We start from the raw sequence: 6,374 nt of genomic DNA on the forward strand, positions 1-6,374 counted from the left end.
AAGTGAATTTTAAATAAAAACTAATAAAAATATACTAAAATCTAACTAAAAGATATCAAAAACATACTAAAAACAATGCCAAAAAGTATACAAATTATCCGCTCATCACAACACCAAACTTAAATTGTTGCTTGTCCTCAAGCAACTGAAAATCAAATAAGATAAAAAGAAGAGAATATGCAATGAATTCCAAAAACATCTGTGAAGATCAGTATTAATTAGATGAGCGGGGCTTTTAACTTTTTGCTTCTGAACAGTTTTGGCATCTCAATCTCTCCTTTGAAATCCAGAATGGTTGGCTTCTTTAGGAACTCAGAGTCCAGATAGTGTTAATGATTCTCCTAGTGAAGTATGATGATTCTTGAACATGGCTATTTATTGAGTCTTGGCTGTGGCCCAAAGCACTCTGTCTTCCAGTATTACCACCGGATACATACATGCCACAGACACATAATTGGGTGAACCTTTTCAGATTGTGACTCAGCTTTGCTAAAGTCCCCAATTAGAGGTGTCCAGGGTTCTTAAGCACACTCTTATTTACCTTGGATCACAACTCTTATTCTTTCTTTTTCTTTCTCTTTTTTTTTTCTTTTTTTTTCGATTTTTTCGAATTTTTTTTTTTTTTTTTTGAATAGCTTTTTCTTGCTTCAAGAATCATTTTATTGATTTTTTAGATCCTCAGTAACATGTCTCCTTTTTCATCATTCTTTCAAGAGCCAACATTCATGAACCACAAATTCAAGATACATATGCACTGTTTAAGCATACATTCAAAGAACAAAAATATTGCCACCACATCATCATAATTAAACTATTATAAAATTCAAAATTCATGCAATTCTTCCTTTTTCAATTAAGCACATTTTTATTCAAGAAAGGTGATGGATTCATAGGACATTCATAACTTTAAGGCATAGACACTAAGACACTAATGATCATAAGACACAAGCATGGATAGCATAAAGCATAGAATTCGAAAAACAGAGAGATAAAGAACAAGGAAATCAAGGAATGGGTCCACCTTAGTGATGGCGGCTCTTCCTTGCTTTTGAAGGTCCTATGGAGTGCTTGAGCTCCTCAATGTCTCTTCCTTGTCTTTGTTGTTCCTCCCTCATGATTCTTTGATCTTCTCTAATCTCATGAAGGATGATGGAGTGTTCTTGATGCTCCACCCTTAGTTGTCCCATGTTGGAACTCAACTCTCCTAGGGAGGTGTTTAGTTGCTCCCAATAGTGGTGTGGAGGAAAGTGCATCCCTTGAGGTATCTCAGGGATCTCATGGTGAGAAGGCTCTCTTGTGTACTCCATCCTTTGTTTAGTGATGGGCTTGTCCTCATCAATGGGGGTGTCTCCCTCTATGTCAACTCCTACTGAATAACAGAGGTGACAAATGAGGTGAGGAAAGGCTAACCTTGCCACAGTGGAGGTCTTGTCCGCCACTTTATAGAGTTCTTGAGCTATAACCTCATGAACCTCTATTTCTTCTCCAATCATGATACTATGGATCATGATGGCCCGGTCTATGGTCACTTCGGACCGGTTGCTAGTGGGAATGATTGAGCGTTGTATGAACTCTAACCATCCTCTAGCCACGGGCTTGAGGTCATGCCTTCTTAATTGAACCGGCTTTCCTCTTGAGTCTTGCCTCCATTGTGCGCCCTCTTCACATATGACTGTGAGGACTTGGTCCAACCTTTGATCAAAGTTGACCCTTCTAGTGTAAGGATGCTCATCTCCTTGCATCATGGGCAAGTTGAACGCCATCCTCACACTCTCCGGACTGAAATCCAAGTATTTCCCCCGAACCATAGTGAGATAATTCTTTGGATTCGGGTTCACACTTTGGTCATGGTTCTTGGTGATCCATGCATTGGCATAGAACTCTTGAACCATCAAGATTCCGACTTGTTGAATGGGGTTGGTAAGTACTTCCCAACCTCTTCTTCGGATCTCATGGCGGATCTCCGGATATTCACCCTTTTTGAGTGAAAAAGGGACTTCGGGGATCACCTTTTTCAAGGCCACAACTTCATAGAAGTGGTCTTGATGCACCTTTGAGAGGAATCTATCCATCTCCCATGACTCGGAGGTGGAAGCCTTTGCCTTCCCTTTCCTCTTTTTAGAGGTTTCTCCGGCCTTTGGTGCCATAATGGTTATGGAAAAACGAAAAAGCAACGCTTTTACCACACCAAACTTAAGATGTTGCTCGTCCTCGAGCAAAAGAAGAAAGAAGGGAGTAGAAGAAGAAGAAATGAGGAAGAGGGAGATGGAGGTGTATTCGGCCAAAGGGGGAAGAAGTGGTGTTTAGGTTGTGTGGAAATGAAGGGTGTAAAGAGGGGTTTATATAGGAGAGAGGGGGATGAAAGTTCGGTCATTTGAGGGTGGGTTTGGGAGGGAAAGTGGTTTGAATTTGAAGTGTGAGGTTGGTGGGGTTTTATGAAGGATGGATGTGAGTGGTGAAGAGAAAGATGGGATTTGATAGGTGAGGGGTTTTTGGGGAAGAGGTGTTGAGGTGATTGGTGAATGGGGGAAGAAGAGAGAGTGATTGTAGGGTCCTGTGGGGTCCACAGATCCTGTAGTAGGGTCCTGTGGGGTCCACAGATCCTGTAGTGTCAAGGAAAAGGCATCCCTGCACCAATTGGCACCAAAATCCATGTTTTGGGCCAATTCTGGCGTTAAACGCCGGGCTGGTGCCCATTCCTGGCGTTTAACGCCAGGTTTTATACCTTTACTGGTGTTTAACGCCAGTTTGGTGCCCCTTTCTGGCGTTAAACGCCCAGAAAGGTGCCAGACTGGGCGTTAAACGCCCATCTGCTAGGCTGACTGGCGTTTGAACGCCAGCAGCATCTTCCTCCAGGGTGTGCTGTTTTTCTTCCTATTTTTCATTCTGTTTTTGCTTTTTTCATTATTTTTATGACTTCTTATGATCATCAACCTACAAAAAAGATAAAATAACAAAAGAAAATAATTAATTATAAAACATTGGGTTGCCTCCCAACAAGCGCTTCTTTACTGTCACTAGCTTGACAGAGGTCTCTCATGGAGCCTCAGAAATGCTCAGAACCTTGTTGAAACCTCCCAACACCAAACTTAGAGTTTGAATGTGGGGTTTCAACACCAAACTTAGAGTTTGATTGTGGCCTCCCAACACCAAACTTAGAGTTTGACTGTGGGGGCTCTGCTTGGCTCTGTTTTGAGAGAAGCTCTTCATGCTTCTTCTCCATGATGATAGAGGGATATCCTTGGGCCTTAAACACCATGGATTCTTCATTCACTTGAATGATCAACTCTCCTCCATCAACATCAATCACAGCCTTTGCTGTGGCTAGGAATGGTCTGCCAAGGATGATGGATTCATCCATGCACTTCCCAGTCTCTAGGACTATGAAATCAGTAGGGATGTAATGGTCTTCAACCTTAACCAGAACATCCTCTACAAGTCCATAGGCTTGTTTTCTTGAGTTGTCTGCCATCTCTAGTGAGATTTTTGCAGCTTGCACCTCAAAGATCCCTAATTTCTCCATTACAGAGAGGGGCATGAGGTTCACACTTGACCCTAAGTCACACAAGGCCTTCTTGAAGGTCATGGTGCCTATGGTACAAGGTATAGAAAACTTCCCAGGATCCTGCCTCTTTTGAGGCAGTTTCTGCCTAGACAAGTTATCCAGTTCTTTGGTGAGCAAGGGAGGTTCATCTTCCCAAGTCTCATTTCCAAATAACTTGTCATTTAGCTCCATGATTGCTCCAAGGTATTTAGCAACTTGCTCTTCAGTGACATACTCATCCTCTTCAGAGGAAGAATACTCATCAGAGCTCATGAAAGGCAGTAGTAAGTCCAAGGGAATCTCTATGGTCTCAGTTTGAGCCTCAGATTCCCAAGGTTCCTCATTGGGGAACTCACTGGAGGCCAGTGCACGCCCATTGAGGTCTTCCTTAGTGGCGTTCACTGCCTCTTCTTCCTCCCAGAATTCGGCCATATTGATGGCTTTGCACTCTCCTTTTGGATTTTCTTCAGTGTTACTTGGGAGAGTGCTTGGAGGAAGTTCAGTAATTTTCTTGCTCAGCTGACCCACTTGTCCTTCCAAGTTTCTAATGGAGGATCTTGTTTCATTCATGAAACTTTGAGTGGTCTTTATTAGATCAGAGACCATGGTTGCTAAGTCAGAATTATTCTGCTTAGAACTCTCTGTCTGTTGCTGAGAAGATGATGGAAAAGGCTTGCTATTGCTAAGCCTGTTTCTTCCACCATTATTATTGAAACCTTGTTGAGGTCTCTCTTGATTCTTCCATGAGAGATTTGGGTGATTTCTCCATGAAGAATTATAAGTGTTACCATAGGGTTCTCCTAGGTAATTTACCTCTTCCATGGAAGGGTTCTCAGGATCATAGGCTTCTTCCTCAGATGAAGCATCCTTAGTACTGTTTGGTGCATTTTGCATTCCAGACAGACTTTGAGAAATCAAATTGACTTGTTGAGTCAATATTTTGTTCTGAGCCAATATGGCATTCAGAGCATCAATCTCAAGAACTCCTTTCTTCTGACCAGTCCCATTGTTCACAGGATTCCTTTCAGAAGTGTACATGAATTGGTTATTTGCAACCATTTCAATCAGTTCTTGAGCTTCTGCAGGCGTCTTCTTCAAATGAAGAGATCCTCCTGCAGAGCTATCCAAAGACATCTTGGATAGTTCAGAGAGACCATCATAGAAAATTCCTATGATGCTCCATTCAGAAAGCATGTCTGAAGGACATCTCCTGATTAATTGTTTGTATCTTTCCCAAGCTTCATAGAGGGATTCTCCATCCTTTTGTCTAAAGGTTTGGACTTCCACTCTAAGCTTACTCCATCTTTGTGGTGGAAAGAATTTTGCCAAGAAGGCATTGACTAGCTTTTCCCAAGAGTCCAGGCTTTCTTTAGGTTGAGAATCCAACCATATTCTAGCCCTGTCTCTTACAGCAAAAGGGAATAGCATCAGCCTATAGACCTCAGGGTTAACCCCATTAGTCTTGACTGTGTCACAGATTTGCAAGAACTCAGCTAAAAACTGATGAGGATCTTCCATTGGAAGTCCATGGAACTTGCAATTCTGTTGCATTAGAGAAACTAATTGAGGCTTAAGCTCAAAGTTGTTTGCTCCAATGGCAGGGATTGAGATGCTTCTCCCATAGAAATCAGGAGTAGGTGCAGTAAAGTCACCAAGCACCTTCCTTGCATTGTTGGCATTGTTGTTGTTTTCGGCTGCCATGTCTTCTCCCTTGAAGAATTCGGTCAAGCCCTCTAAAGAGAGTTGTGCTTTGGCTTCTCTTAGCTTTCTCTTCAAGGTCCTTTCAGGTTCAGGATCAGCTTCAACAAGAATGCCTTTGTCTCTGCTTCTGCTCATAAGAAATAGAAAAAGAAGAAGAGAATGTGGAATCCTCTATGTCACAGTATAGAGATTCCTTGAAATGTCAGAGGAAAAGAGAAATAGTAAGAAGAAGGAGAAGGAGAATTCGAATTTTAATAGATAAAATTCGAATTGTGCATTTAGAAGGAGTAGTACTCCATAAATAGAAGGATGTGGGAAGGAGGGAAGAGAATTTTCGAAAATTCAATTAAAAAAATTTGAGAACATTTTGAAAAATGTTAATTGATTTTCGAAAATCAAAGTGGAAAAGAGATAAAGTGATTTTTGAAAAAGATTTTGAAATTAGAAATTAAAAAGATTTAATTGAAAAGTTATGGGTTTAAAAAGATGTGATTGAGAAGATATGATTTGAAAACATTTTTAAAAGATATGATTTGAAAACAATTTGAAAAGATATGATTTTGAAAATTGATGACTTGCCTAACAAGAAAAGATATGATTGAAACATTTAAACCTCTCTCAACAGAAAAGGCAACAATCTTGTGATGTTCAATCAAATCATTAATTGTTGGTAAGTATCTTTTTAAAAGGAAAGAAATTGAATTTGAAAACATTTGATTGAAAAGATTTGATTTGAAAAAGATTTGATTTGAAAAACTAAGAAAAATTGATTTTGAAAACAAAATCTTCCCCCTGGCACCATCCTGGCGTTAAACGCCCAGAATGGTATACATTCTGGCGTTTAACGCCCAAAATGCACCCCTTTTGGGCGTTAAACGCCCAACCAGGTGCCCTGGCTGGCGTTTAAACGCCAGTCTGCCTTCTTCACTGGGCATTTTTGAATGCTCAGCTTTTTCTGTATAATTCCTCTGCAGTTGGTTCTGAATCTTCAATTCCTTGTATCATTGACTTGAAAAGACTCAAATTAAAAATATTTTTTGGATTTTTCTATTAATCAAAATGCAACAAGAATCAAATAACAATGCATGCAAGACACCAAACTTAGCAGTTTGTGCACTACTGACACTAA

The 6,374-nt window shown here is 40.5% G+C and overlaps 1 non-coding gene across 1 annotated transcript; it reads left to right on the forward strand.

Moving 5' to 3' along the window:
* Positions 1-4,732: 4,732 nt before the first annotated feature.
* Positions 4,733-4,840, forward strand: LOC130953578 (small nucleolar RNA R71). Its single transcript, XR_009075748.1, has one exon. It is a non-coding gene; the product is annotated as a small nucleolar RNA R71 (small nucleolar RNA).
* The last annotated feature ends 1,534 nt before the right edge of the window (positions 4,841-6,374 follow it).

The sequence above is a fragment of the Arachis stenosperma genome, chromosome 9 (assembly GCF_014773155.1).
Source record: "Arachis stenosperma cultivar V10309 chromosome 9, arast.V10309.gnm1.PFL2, whole genome shotgun sequence".
NCBI lineage: Eukaryota > Viridiplantae > Streptophyta > Magnoliopsida > Fabales > Fabaceae > Arachis > Arachis stenosperma.